The 14,764-nt window shown below is 36.5% G+C and overlaps 1 protein-coding gene across 4 annotated transcripts in view; it reads right to left on the reverse strand.

Moving 5' to 3' along the window:
- PWWP3B (PWWP domain containing 3B) overlaps window positions 1-13,808 on the reverse strand; it is a 28,963-nt gene extending 15,155 nt beyond the window's left edge. The window contains exons 1-3 of one of the 4 annotated variants that reach the window (XM_059386236.1): window positions 13,715-13,808; window positions 10,844-11,025; window positions 4,343-4,528 (exon numbers count right to left, since the gene is read on the reverse strand). The gene's annotated coding sequence lies outside the window, so the exon portion shown is untranslated. Of the gene's footprint in view, window positions 1-4,342; window positions 4,529-6,727; window positions 6,879-10,843; window positions 11,031-13,714 lie in introns of those variants that run through there. The other 3 variants (XM_059386235.1, XM_059386237.1, XM_059386238.1) reach the window with 3 other exon arrangements.
- Between the last annotated feature and the right edge of the window lie 956 nt (window positions 13,809-14,764).

Below are 14,764 nucleotides of genomic sequence, written 5' to 3' on the forward strand. Positions count from 1 at the left end.
CTCTCTCTCTCTGCCTGCCTCTCTGCCTACTTGTGATCTCTGTCTGTCAAATAAATAAATAAAATCTTTAAAAAAAAAAAAAAAAGATTCTCTCTCCCTCTCCCTCTGCTCTTCCCCTCCCCTAAAAAGTTGACTATAGCATTCAAGTACATTATTAGTTATCAATTATTAATCATTATAGTGTATTATATTATAAAATAGATTATATACTATAAAATAGATGTACAGATAAATAGAACACACATAGACCAGCAAATGTGGTCAATAGATTTTTGACAATGGTAATTAAAAGGAGAAATGGTCTTTTCAACAAATAGTATTGGAAAAATTGGACATTATAGGTAAAAATATTCATCTTGGCCCCTTACCTAAGACCATATAAAAAAATTGATGAATTGGACTTGAAAACTTCTCTTAAAAATACAAAATGAAAATCCACAGGAGGTTATATTTGCAAAACACATATCTAATAAAGAACCTTTATCCAGAATATATATCCAGTAATAAGATTAACATCCCAGTAAAAAATGGACCCCCAATTTAAATCAAAATCAAAGAAGGTATATGAATATCAAATAAACACATTGAAAGATGCTCAACACTATTAATAATTAAGGATATGTAAGCAAAACCACAGTAAGACATCACTAACACTTTTATAAGAATGGCTTATATTAAAAAGAGAAAAAACCGGGGTGCCTGGGTGGCTCAGTGGGTTAAGCCTCTGCCTTTGGCTCAGGTTGTGATCTCAGGGTCCTGGGATCAAGCCCCACATTGGGGTCTCTGCTCAGTGGGAAGCCTGCTTCTCCATCTCTCTCTGCCTGCCTCTCTGCCTACTTGTGATCTCTGTCTGTCAAATAAATAAATAAAATCTTAAAAAAAGAGAGAGAGAGAGAGAAAACCTGACAGTATCAACTGCTGGCAATGACGCAGAGCTACTAGAATGCATACACCGCTGATGAACATACAAGATCTCAGAGCTACTTTATAAAGCAGTATGGCAGTTTCTAATATAGTTGGACATAGGCTTACCAGGTAATCCAGGAATTCCACTCCTGGGTATTTATCCAAGAGAAATAAAAATTTATGAACAGACATAGATCTGTTCTGGAATGTTTATAACAACTTTAATCATAATTACTAAAATTATAAATCTACTTATAAGTAGATACACAAATTGTAGAAAAACAGAATAACAAAGTACTGATACATACTTCAATATGGGTAAACACCAGAAACATCATGCTAAGTGAAAGAAACAAGATGTAAAAAACTATATATTATATGACTCCATGTATAAGATATTTTGGAAAATAAAAACCTGTAGGGACAAAAATTAGATCAGTGGTCATCAGGAATGAGGGTAAAAAGTACTGACTACAATGCAGCAAGAGGGAACATTTTGGAATTATATCTATAGCCTGATTCTATTGGTTATTACATGACTACAGACCTTTGACAAAACTCATCAAACTATACACCTAAAACAGTGAATTTAACTCCATGTAAATCATATCTCAATAAACCTGAGCCTTAACAAGGCATTCAAAATCAGAATATAACCAATATAAGAAGTTTGTATTTCACTGTGAGAATGATGGGAATACATATAAGAGTTTGATTTGTACTTTGGGTCACGAATACCAGCATAGATTGTGGGTACCACAAGATATGTATAAAAATATTTTCTGGAGGGTACAAAGAATATGTTAGAAATTTAATTTTTTAAATATCTTTAATTTTTGCTAACTTATATTTCTGAACTCACTTTAAAATACTGGGCAGTTACCTAAGACACATGACTTTTAATGCAGTTATGTATCTCTTTCTATAAATTTATATACTCACTAAATATCCCTTCATTAGAAGTTAGTTAACACAGGATAAATGTCAAGAATCCAGATGACATCAGCACCTTACAGTTTGTGAAGCTTATCCTCATTAGAAGAGCCTTTAACTACACTGAAGTTTTCACATGCCACTCAACTATGTGAATGGAAGGAAAGGAAGGAGTAGAAGCCTAAGTGTCATAATCTGGATATAGAGATATGGTTAAGAATTACGTCCCCAGTGGGGCACCTGGGTGGCTCAGTGGGTTAGGCCGCTGCCTTCGGCTCGGGTCATGGTCTCAGGGTCCTGGGATCGAGTCCCGCGTCGGACTCTCTGCTCAGCGGGGAGCCTGCTTCCTCCTCTCTCTCTCTCTGCCTGCCTCTCTGCCTGCTTGTGATCTCTCTCTCTGTCAAATAAATAAATAAATAAAAAAGAATTACGTCCCCAGTGAGAAAGTAGAAGCCAAGGGGAGAGAGAGTGTGGCTTGAGAATAAACAAATATCAATATCTTTAGTGTATAAGGTTCATATAAAAGAGTAGAAATTGTTCAGTTAGAACACTTGTAAAAACCATGAGGGAGCCATGAGCACTGGTAAAGCAAGGAATTATAGATAATTCATGGATATACAAAATATCGAATGACCCCTAAGGCATAGGCACAAACAAATAACAGAAACTGGTGATAAACAAAGTTAAAATCTTATTATTAATGTTCTTTGGCTGAACGTCAGCCCACCTGAAGAGGAAGAACATCAGAAGAAAGTTTGCTAAGAATGAATATGCCAGGTAAGAAAAAGGCTAGCCAGAGAATGAATCAAGGCCAGAGACAAAAAGATTTCATAATCTCTGGCCAAATGTATGTGAACAGACAGAGAGGCGAAAAAAGAAAAAAGTACCATCAGTGACCTAGAGATCACAAGAAGATAAAGCTGCCATGTCTGGAGATTTTGTATTCCCCAGGTAATGCTAATACCTACATGGTGCCAATGGCTGAAGCTGCTAGGAAATTAAGATTCAGAATGATGGAATGGAAAATATATTAAAAGAAATAAAATAAAGGTTGATGAGAATGTCACAACTTTATCATTAGAGCATGTAGTAAACAGAGCTTTACTACAATCTTCTTGGAATTAATAAAAAAAGGGACTGGTTAAAATCATTTGTAAATGTTCAGTAACAGTTGAAGTGCGAAGCAAGGAGTAGGTAAGAACATCAGAAAGGCAAAATAAAAGAAGTTCAAAATGAATCACTGAAGATCTGAACATGTGTGTGATTGATTGGTATATCTGGATATAGACTAGAAATCAATCAGTGAACTCTGAATCATTTAGAAAAATCCTTAGGTCATTGGGCTGTGTCTGACTGCCCAGCTAACCACAAAAACTGTGATTTTAGAGGCCTCTATTGCCTCAGGGCTACAAATAATTTTTTTGCATTCAGTGCTTAAACCTCCTGAAAACTTGTGAGGAAGGCTAGTAATTGATTTTGAATGGGAGATAAGAAATATTCACATAAATGAGGGAGTAAGAAAATAGTCACTAAAGACAAGGTGAAGAGAAAAGAGAATAAGCAAAAGGATTTCTTCTGTCAAAGGAGAAGGAAGGTGGACAATGAAAATGGAGAAGACATACAAAAAGATGAATATATGCCTGGCACCAAAGAAATGTGGTTGGGGGAAAATATGTGAAAATTCAATGAATGAGAAGTAATTCTCTAATGTCCTACTATGTAATACTTATTATAGCTATTACATAAAAGAAATGAATGAGGGTGTGTATGGTAGGAGATGGGGGTGTTGGGGAATGTGTCAGGGAGACCATTTCTATTATTGGATGTTTTGGTACGTTGGGGCCTCTTGAGGTTTATTCTAGGGTAATCTTAGCTTTTTAAAAAATGATTTATTTATTTACCTTATATATATAGACAGAGCACACAGCCAGGGTGGAGTCGCAGAGGGAGAGGGAGAGACGCAGATGCCCGCTGAGCGGAGCCTGATGCAGGGCTTGGTTTCATGACCCAGAGATCACCACCCTAAGTCAATGACCTGAGCTGAAATCAAGAGTTGGATGCTTAACCAACTGAGCCACCCAGGTGCCCCTAGGGTAATCTTAACTTTTTAAAGCTGCCAGTGCTGCCCTATCTACCCAAGGCAATCAGACGTAGATACTGGGGTTTGTGTCTCCTGGATTCAGACAATAGCACAATGACCTCATCAAGAAGATGAGCTTAGAAGTTAGATATTTGGAATGGCTACCATAGCTACCTAGTGACTAGGGTAGTTTTCAAAGATTTCTTGAGAGTCAAGCAGTTGGCAGAAACCTGCAAGTCTTCCATAAGTAGATTTCCATTTATATAATTCCTTTCTAGAAGTTTAAGATAATTCTTTCCTAACACTAGAATATATGATTTAAAATTTAAAATGCTATGGCTCCCGAGCTAGGAAAAAAAAAAAATTGTACTGCATATTCTCAACTTGGAACCATGTTTTAACATGAAATGGGAAGAGTCTTACCCAATGTCACGTGGATCGTAGAGGATCTGGTCCTGTGATCTGGCTGTCTTGATTGTCACTCCAGCTGCTTGTCCAGCAGAGCCTTCTCCCTGCTCAGTACTTCCGAGGTCACACTGCCTTTCTGGGGCTCAATGGGCATCACATGCAGATTCCCCAGGTCACGTGTATCTTTGATATTAACCTAGACTGTCCCAAAGGAGACAGGGAATCAAACCAATTCAATGGAAAAGGTGGAAAGAAACTTCCCTACCAAAACTTCAGCATGAGGGTCATTCTGAAACACAGGAAATGAGGAAATTTCATCTACAATGTAGATGCCATGTTTATTACCTTTTTGGTTATTATTGAAATGTTATCTGTGATACAGTTGTTATTTGCTTCATGTTGATATCATCTTTATTAAGAAAAGGTAAGGTGAGGACAAAAGAGAAGAGAAATAACAATTGCCTTCTGTTTTCTATAGGCCGAATTCTATGTAGTTACTTTAAAAAATTGCTTTCATTTTGAGTTCTCCTATCAGTTCTCATGTGGGGCTTTTTCTTCTGGACACGCAGTTTTCTTCAACGAAGCTATAATCATACTCTACGTGCCGTTTCATAGTCTGGTAATACAAAATACATTTCATGTCTTTGTTTGCACACTCCATAAAAATAGTTGCTTGGAGAAAATTTGGAGAGTCTGGCAAGCGCCATCTTGTGACCAGTGCCAGAACTGCACTCTATTACTACCAGAACCTTCTTATGGAAGGGTGGGAACTACATGCTGCCAAGCCAGCAATTTTCTCAGGCTTCTAGAATATACCATGCTCAAATTTAGAGTTTTGTTATGCATTATGCAAAACATTGAATGCTATGTCTTTACTTCTAATGGGCTGATAAAAATTGCATAGTTACTGAAAACTGAAAAGATGATTTATAAAAAGAAAGTGTAATTCTAGAAAAATAATTAGTATTATTTTTTCCTAAATATTTTTCCATAATCTTTATTTCAGACCAGCTTTTCACCATGCTCAAGCACATGGTTTGAAAGTTTTCCCATATCAATAAGTATTTTCATTGATTATGAATGATTTTAAATGTAATTTCCCCCCTAATTTGTAACATTTTATCTCAAACTTTTTTCTGCTACTGTTAAAAAATGACTAAATATATATTAAGAATTATTTTTACATAAAGATAGTAAAGACTGTCTTATGCCTCCAACCACACAATCCCATTAGCAGGCAGCCTTATATTTTTTGGTGATTTTGTTAGACATAGAGCATTAAGGCAGTCTTTTATCTTTAAATGACATAATATAGTGCTTGCCATTCTACAATTTCCATTTTCACCTAATACTACTTCTCAGACATTTTTTTTTTTTTTACAAATCACTACATGTTGATACTTCATCTGTCAGCTATATAGCATTCAATTCTGTGGATGCACCTTGTCACATGATATTTTTAAAACTGCTAACAGAAATAAACCAAACCCCCTGAATAGACTTAAAAGATATAGAAAAATAGTTCTTGCTGACCACAGCCATACCTGTGGTCTGAAAGAATGAGTTGCAAGGAGGACACATGCAGGGCGGTAGCCAACAGAGCAACCAGGCTATGAGCTTGATCAGGTCCAGGAAAATTTCCACTATTGGCAGAAGACAAGAGGGGTATGTTTGCATGTCTGTCGTGTCTGTGAATGTTTATGTGTCTGAAACCAAACAGGTATACTGTTGCAGCGTCTCAGTATATATATAAATTATATACTGTGCTCTTCTCATTATAAAAATAATCATGAAATAAAGCAATTCTAAAAATGCTAATCCAAATAAAAATGTATTTTGAAATCCTCAGTAATCTGAACACTTCAGAGATGCTGACTGTTAACATGGGAGTCTAGTTCTCTTTAAGGAAAATGCATATATTTTACACAAATGTTGTCACTCAACAGCATATCTGAATCCCTCCCACATTCGTTCACATACATTTATATTTGTGTTTGTACTTGTCAATCACTTTTTATGCTTATATTTTTCTATTAGTTACTTTTTGTGTAGAATAATAAATGTTTACATCAAAACATAATACAATCTGTAACAAAAATAGAAACATGGAATGCCATGTAAAAATTAACATGAACAGCTTGCCTCACTGGTCTTAATTTAGAAGCTGTAATCTGATCACCCATTCTCACACTGTGGACTTCATAAAATATTGAGAGAAACTAAATTTTCATGGGATTGATTCTGTCACAGTAACAGCAATTCTCCCCAAACCATATTTATTCCATTCCCACCTTTCCCAGGCAATAACGTCTGTTGTCGGTTTTGTTTTTTTTTTTTCCACCATAACACAAAAGCCCGAAGAAATTCCCAGAAAATAACTAGCTTTAAGACAGCCATTACCTTGAAGCTTCTTGTCAGCTGCAGCCTCGTGAAACACAGCCCCTCCCCCAAGACTGGCCCGGCACAGCTCACTTCAAGCTTCTCAGAGAATGCTCCGCCCCCTCCCTGTGATGGGGAAAGTAGGGGGCCTTTCCCTCAATTAGAGGGAGGAGAATCGCCAAGTTAACTGAAATTCACTTAAAGGGGAAAAACGTTCATTTTTAAAAGACTTGAAAGTGAAATGGCAACATGTGTCTCTTTAATTTCCATTCAAACCACAGGGGTAAGGTGATTTCCTGAAAAGACTTAGCAAATCCCTTTATCATAAAATAAAGATCCAGTTAAAAATAGCTCTTGCATATTTTTCTTGCCTTTTCTGGCACCTTATTTCTACCAGATTTTAATACCCAGCTGGTCATTGTCCATTAAAAAGACCTGTTAGATTCTTGTTTCTGATCGCCGTGAATGAATACATTAATTTGTGAAGAATTATATCTCTGTAATTTTATTTCTCTGGACCTGGGACATGGCATGTCTCATTTATCGTTCAGAATGTTTTCTAGTTTTTTCAAGTGCAGTCATTCCTTAGACATAAAACATCAAAATCTTTAAAGAAAAGAGATCTGTATCCGAATATACTGAAATAAAAAAAAAAAAAACATGGAAAAAACAAAGTTGAAAACAGGATGACAAACTTCACAAAACCATTTTCAATTAAAAAAAAAACCTCTCATCTAAAGTAGAGCTTCCAAATTAGTAAGACCAAACAGCAGAATGGAAAAAAATAAGCAAAGGTATAAATAGGCAATTCACAATATTCTTTTTTTGAATATTTTATTTATTTCTGAGAGGGAGAGAGATGTTAAAAGGGAGAAGCAGGCTCCCTGCTCAGCAGGGACCCCGATGTGGAACTTGTTTCTGAGATTCCAGGATTATGATCTGAGCCAAGGCTGGTCGCTTAACCAACTGAGTCACCCAGGAGCTCAGCAATCTACAATATTCTGTGGGGGTAGTTCTACCCTGCTCCTATTTACTTCCTGTGAGTAAGCTCAAGTAATTTAACTACGTGTTTCTCTCTCCTTTTTGTGCAGCTGCAAACCTCTAGGCTGTTGGGTAGATTTGTTTAAATGTGGTGTTATAAGGCTCACTTGATTCTCACAATAATCAATGCCCTGCAACTTATCTTGCCATTGTACAAGAGCTGATATTTGGGCTCCCACCTGAAACTTTACTGGTTTTATATCAATTTGTTCTGTGGAGAAAGGAAAGTGCTATTCAGTGGGGCTTCTCAAAACCCAATCAAAATAAAAATTAAAAGTAAATGATACATGAAGGATATTCACCTTCCCTAATAATCAAAGAAACGCAAATGTAAACAGCAATGAGATTTTTCTACCTAATTTCACTTACAAAGACACGAAGAAATGATACAATGGACAGTTGACCAGAAAATGAGGAAATGGGCACTTTGGCTCTTGGGCAAGGTCATGAAGCTGGGAAGAGGGCAAAACAATTAAAGCCAAAGTCTGTTTGACTCCCAAACAAAAGGATGTGTTCTTTCTCCACCAGTATTCACTGCCTCCTGGGCTTGGAATCCCGAGTCTTTGGCTGAACCAGAAATGATGTCATTTACCTTCAGATTGCGAGGAAATTGATAAATGTAACCCCAGAGTGAGCGTTGCTCAATTTCCTGTCAGTTCTGGGGAACACACTGGTGAACTACAACCACTTTCATAACTATCAGACTTATCTATGAACTCTCCATCTTTGACGTATATTCACACATCAACACAAATTTTAAAAAATATTTTTCTGCACTATGTTTTTGCACTGACCATATCTGCATGATAGCATTCACTTGGTTATGCGGTAGATGACATATCTCTTTTGTGTTGAAGGGCTTGGCAGTATCTTCCCCTGAAGATACAGCTATTCCAGGGCAGGGGCTGAAAAATCAGTCATTTATGTAGAGAAACGCCCCAGTTCATTCCATCCTTATTTACATTTGGCAACTCCTTGTTCTTGTGCTTTTCTTGTTTGCTACTTCTAATTCAATATGAGAAAATTGTTTCTCTATCTTCTTTCACTGAGCTTTTGTGTGCACAATACAGTCCATAAAGTAAGACTTAAATTTAGATTTTTAACTTAGAGTGCTATTTCCCAGGAAGTGCTAAAACCTACACAGTGCCAATGGATCTTTCAGGGGGTTAGTTCTCTTAACATAATGTTTTGCTAGGTTATAAAACACAAGTAACATATAAAATGTAAGTAAATTTGGTGAGACCCCCTACAACCTCATCCATTATCACAGTGAACAAGTAAACACAACTGCTACCTCCTGCTACCTCTGATTATTCAGGCTGGAATAACAGAGCTGCAGTATGACACAGCTCTTCCTGTAATTAGCAAACAAGAGAAAGAAAACTATCTGCACTGGGGACTCTAAAGAAAGAAGAAGCCATCATTCTTCCAGAGACACATAACAGCTGGGTCAGAATGGGTCAAAATTATTCAGCTAGCCACTCTGAATAAAGGATGTCAAGTGGTCTTCAGTGAGGAGATACGGATTTCTATTGGCAGAATCCAATGTCCTTCTTTTAAAAATCTGTCATGGAGGCATTATGACAGAGTCATGTTTTTGAAGGGTTTGAACAGGCAAGGCATGCAGGCAGACAGTTGTGGGTTTGAGACCTTTATTAGTTCAGCAGAGAGAAATATATCAAATCCTTGACAACTATGCTAAGTTGTCATCTCCCTACACTAGATAGCATAGTTAAGAAAGACACATGAGTCACATCTATCTCTGATACTAACCTAGGTTGTCTAAATATTAAATCATATTTAATGGTACAATAAAAAAGAGTTTATTACCTAAGTGTGCAGTAAGAGACAGATGAGATAGGAAGTACCGGAAACGGGGCAAAAGAAGTCCAATTTAACCACCGAGAAACTGAATTTTCTCCTGCTCCATCAGTGCAGCCAGATAGAGACAAGAAATCAATCAATAGATACACAATATGCTAGGAAAAACCTTATGCCACTGATATGGTTTTAGTTGCCTGGTTTTCTAGAAAAGCAGTGTTTTTAAAGAATCCTTAACTCTTCTTATTAGGGCTAGTAAATGGTTCTCACCTTCTATAGCCTCTTATCCTGAAACTTCACAAAAGAGCCTGAATAAAATATGTTCCATGAGTGAAAACTGAATTAGATTAAAACATGGCAGAGAAGAAAAGGGATCAGACACAAAGTTTACTTTGCTAACAAGAAAGAATGTGGACAATGAGAATGAAGATAAGATAAAAATCAGAAGAATAAATAATATCAGCAGAGGTGAGAGACATGGAACATGTTTTGGGAGAGAGGAACAAAAACAGAGAAGAAAGATTACAATAACAAACCTAATATCCTGTCTTTATTATTTCTATTGTAGTATAAGAAGGGAATGAGTGCAGGAGAGGCTTAGCCAGTGTCAGGGACATTATTTGTGTTCCTGGACAATTTGGACCTTTTGGACTCCACTGGATTATCATGAGGGAATGTGCGTCTTTGCGTTTTCTATACTGCTAGTGCTGTTCCACCTGTCCAAAGCAAACAAAGATCTCATGGATACAGGGGGTAAGATTCAGCACCAACCTCATTAAGAGTATGACTTCAAGAGAGAGAGATTCCTGATGGCTGTTGGGAAAGAATTAAATGTGCTAAACCATTATAAGCTACTATTCAAGAGAGTATACAGATGTCTATGTAAGGAGGGTCAGAAGACCTTAAGCAGGTTTTAAAATTATATTTGTAACTATGTTATGTAGTATGTGGTGATGACAACCTAGCTGTCAAGGAATGGAGAGTCAGACCATTGGCTAAAACCTCAGGTAGATGCCTGAATAGATTCTTGCACAATTTCCTTCACAGTGGTTTAACACAAGAGATTTTTTTCCCCAAATGAGAAGCTATGACTCTTAATTACAGAATAGCAAACAAAATAAATTGTACTGCTAATTCACAACCTAACATAATTTTAGTATGAAATGCAGCTTTTAATTCAAAATGCTATGGATACAGCAGGAAGCAAACGCATCACATACCCTAGGTTCTCAACACATTTTCATGAAATAGTTCATGGAATGGGAGGAGCCTTACCCAATGTCAACGTGGATCGTAGAGGATCTGGTCCTGTGATCTGGCTGTCTTGATTGTCACTCCAGCTGCTTGTCCAGCAGAGCCTTCTCCCTGCTCAGTACTTCCGAGGTCACACTGCCTTTCTGGGGCTCAATGGGCATCACATGCAGATTCCCTAGGTCACGTGTATCTTTGATATTAACCTAGACTGTCCCAAAGGAGACAGGGAATCAAACCAATTCAATAGAAAAGGTGGAAAGAAACTTCCCTACCAAAACTGCAGCATGAGGGTCATTCTGAAACATAGGAAATGAGGTGAAATTTCATCTACTATGCAGATGCCATGTTTATCACCCTTTTGGTTATTATTTGAAATGCTCTCTATGATACAGTTGTTATTTGCTTCGTGATGAAATGAGCTCTCTCATGAAAAGTATGATCTGGGTACAGGCAAGAAGGGAAATAATAGTTGCTGTCCATCTTCTATATCTAAATCTCTGTAGCTATCTTTTAAAAAAAATGCATTCTGTTTGAATTCTTACATCAGTCTTAGTGTGGGTGCTTTTTCTGCACCTATGAAAAATTTCAGCAGAACTGCAATCACACTGTACATACTGTCTCATCACCTGCTAATGAAAAATATGTTTCATTGCTTTGTTTGTCCACTTCATAAAAATGGTTGCATGAAGAAAATTTAAGACACCGGGCAAGAGCCATCTAATGACTAGAAAGAGAACTGCAGATACCTGGATCCTTAGTGGGGAAGGGTGGGAACTAGTTATCCAGACAGTGGCCTTCCTAGGCTTCCATACTTTTTCATCCTCGATTTAAGAATTGTGTTAGGCAAAAATGGAATAACAATTCCTCATTTTAATGTCTTTATTATAATATCTCCCATACATATTGTATCTCTTCATCTTTTAATTTTTCAAAGAAAACAAACCTCCACAATAATGGTCAAAATATAAGGTTTTTCTCTCCATATTTCTAGATTTTTCCTACAGATATTTATACATATGCATGCTTTTTAAACAAGAACATGCTTGATCGTCTCTCCACATCGATATTTTCCCACATCACTTTTTTGTGAATTACTGTTACAAGAGTTGTCTATATTTCTAAAATTTGATCTCATTTTTCTCATAATTAGAATTATTCAAGCTTACTATTTTCAAAGTAAGATTTTTTAAATGGAGAAATATGATATACAGAAGACTGAAATGTTCTCTCTCTCCAACAATACCTATATCCCCAATTAATAAGGTGGCATGCATATTTCCAGATTTTTCTGGCATATAATGTATTAATATAATAAAGGTCATTTTGCAATTTATTTTTGGAATATACCATGGACATCTTTTTTTATTATTATTTAGCTCATTGTATTAGCTCATTCTTTTTACAGTTGCATAGTATTCAACATTATGGATGCACTATCCTATGTGACTATTCTATAATATGTTTTAAACATTAATTTTTTGAATTATTTCTCAAGAGTACATAAAAATACAAATACATACCTTCTACTTGAACCAAAGTCTGGACAAGAGTCTAAATATCTGGAATTGTAAGAAAAGCCCAAGCAACCAGATAACCAGCCTTCTCAGATCCACCTCCAGGTAAAGACAATGGAGTGTGTGTGGTGTCTATTTAAATATCTGTAACAAAACAGACTGCTCCCTCTCAGCTCCATTATGTGTTTCCAAAAAACTCTAAAGATAAGTAAAGTCCAAAGAAGAAAATATAGACCATCATTACTTCAACCACTGAGTTGTTTACTGCTTGCATTTGAGTCTAATCCCTTTGGTTGTTCCCCTCATCATAGATACACTAGGATGTACCATCTGAGATTACATTTATTCACCCATATATTTGAAGATTTTTCCATGTTTATGTATATTTATACATTTTGGGGAAGGTAGGTTTCTCCACCATGTTTTAAAATTCTCGGGGCGCCTGGGTGGCTCAGTGGGTTAAAGCCTCTGCCTTCGGCTCAGGTCATGATTCCCAGGGTCCTGGGATCAAGTCCCACATTGGGCTCTCTGCTCTGCAAGGAGCCTGCTTCCCCCTCTCTCTCTGCCTGCCTCTCTGCCTACTTGTGATCTCTGTCAAATAAATAAATAAAATCTTTAAAAAAATTCTCTTATTTATGCTGAGACAGGTACTACATGCTAAGTGAAATGTGGAAGAAAGAAGTGGAAAATTTCCTTTCTTTTTTCTCCTAGACATCTTTAACTACTAGACATACTGTTTGTTGTTATATTAACATAAGCCCATTTTTCCTTAGCTTAATATTTTTCAGATTTTAGTAAAAATAGGAACACATATTCTTCTGATAGCTAGGTAGGGATGTAGACAAAGACAGTCCTCTGAACTTCCACAAAAAAGCAATTCTTCTAAGGCATTGAGAATCCACTGACAACCAAACTCCTAATTTTCAGAACTATTTAAATCCCCACAGTTATACATTACTATATAAACTCCTTCACAACAGTAATATTTGTTAGAAACACAATACAATCAAAGTAATATGAAAAGCCAACACCCCAACTAACTTCATTTTTCATTTGGGACTATCACAATCTTTTTTTTTTTTTTCTAAATAAGAAAGATTTATTTCTCAACATTTGTTTCATCATTCATCCCTTGTTACCACTGCTTTTCATCTGAAACCTAAAATGCACTATTCAGAAGTTAGTTTTGGGCACCTCATGAAGTATTTTTCCCGCAGGTGTAATCTGATCACCACCTCCCCCACTTTCAAAATGTGGACTTTTAAAATATCTGAAGGAATACAAAATTCAGGCATTAATTCCCTCATAGAAACAACGACCCCCACGAAACGACACTTCTTTCTCTCCACTCCAAAGCAGCAGTCCCTTCTTTTCTCACCTTTACTCGAAAGTTTCCAGAAATCACCGAAAATAACTGGCTTTTACGACAGCCATTACCTCCAAGCTTCTTCTCTTCAGGGCGGAAGCCTCCAAGTCTGTATGTAATGCGGCTCCTCCTCCAAGACTGCCCAGGCACAGCTTACATCCAAGCTTCTAGAGAATGCTCCGCCCCTTCTCTGTGATGGAGAAAGCAGGAGGTCCTTCCCTCATTTAGAGGGAGGAGAATCACAAGTTAAACAGCAATACAGTTAACAGAAAGAATTGGGTCCTTTTAAAGAATTTTGAAGCATAATGGCAACATATGTCTGTTCAGTTTCCATTCAAATCCCTAAGGTGGGTGACTTCCTGACAACAAAAAAGAAAAGAAATAGAAGTAGCAAATTTTTTTTTTCATAAGTAAAGATGCATTAAAATTCTCCTCGCATATTTTTTTTCAGACCTTCTCTTATACTTTGTCTCTGGTAAATTTGAAACCTGCTAGTCAAGCTCCACTATGAAAGAATGCTGCGTCTTGATTGGGATTGATATGAATGAATACTTTATTTTAGGTAGAATTAATAATTTACAATTTTGTATTTGAATCTGGGACATAATGTATCTATTTTTTCTTTGATTTAGGTCTAATACTTCTTTCCTTAAGCCATTTCTAAACAAAATCCTGAAACAAAATCTGGTTATACCAAAATTGAAAAAAATATGTGTATCAATAGTAAAATCACAATAAGCCAAAGTAAAAAAAAAAAAAAAATCAACCACAAACATAGAAATGTTTTTCAATGCATATGACTGGATAAACAAAAATATCCCTAAGCTGGTTCTTATATTTCAATAAGAAAGAAATGAATACCAGGGTAGAGAAACTGGTAAAAGCCATAAGAAATTAGCAATGTTCTTCCTTATCCCCAATATTCATTTTCCTGTGAAGAAAGCATAAATGGTGCACCTTGAAGGTTCTACTTCTAGACTAGAAAGGCCTCTAGGCTGATGGATAGTTTGCTCCAATCTTGGGTTCTGTTAGTTTCATTTCACTCTCCTAATGAGCAGTACT

The sequence above is a fragment of the Mustela nigripes genome, chromosome X (assembly GCF_022355385.1).
Source record: "Mustela nigripes isolate SB6536 chromosome X, MUSNIG.SB6536, whole genome shotgun sequence".
Lineage (NCBI taxonomy): Eukaryota > Metazoa > Chordata > Mammalia > Carnivora > Mustelidae > Mustela > Mustela nigripes.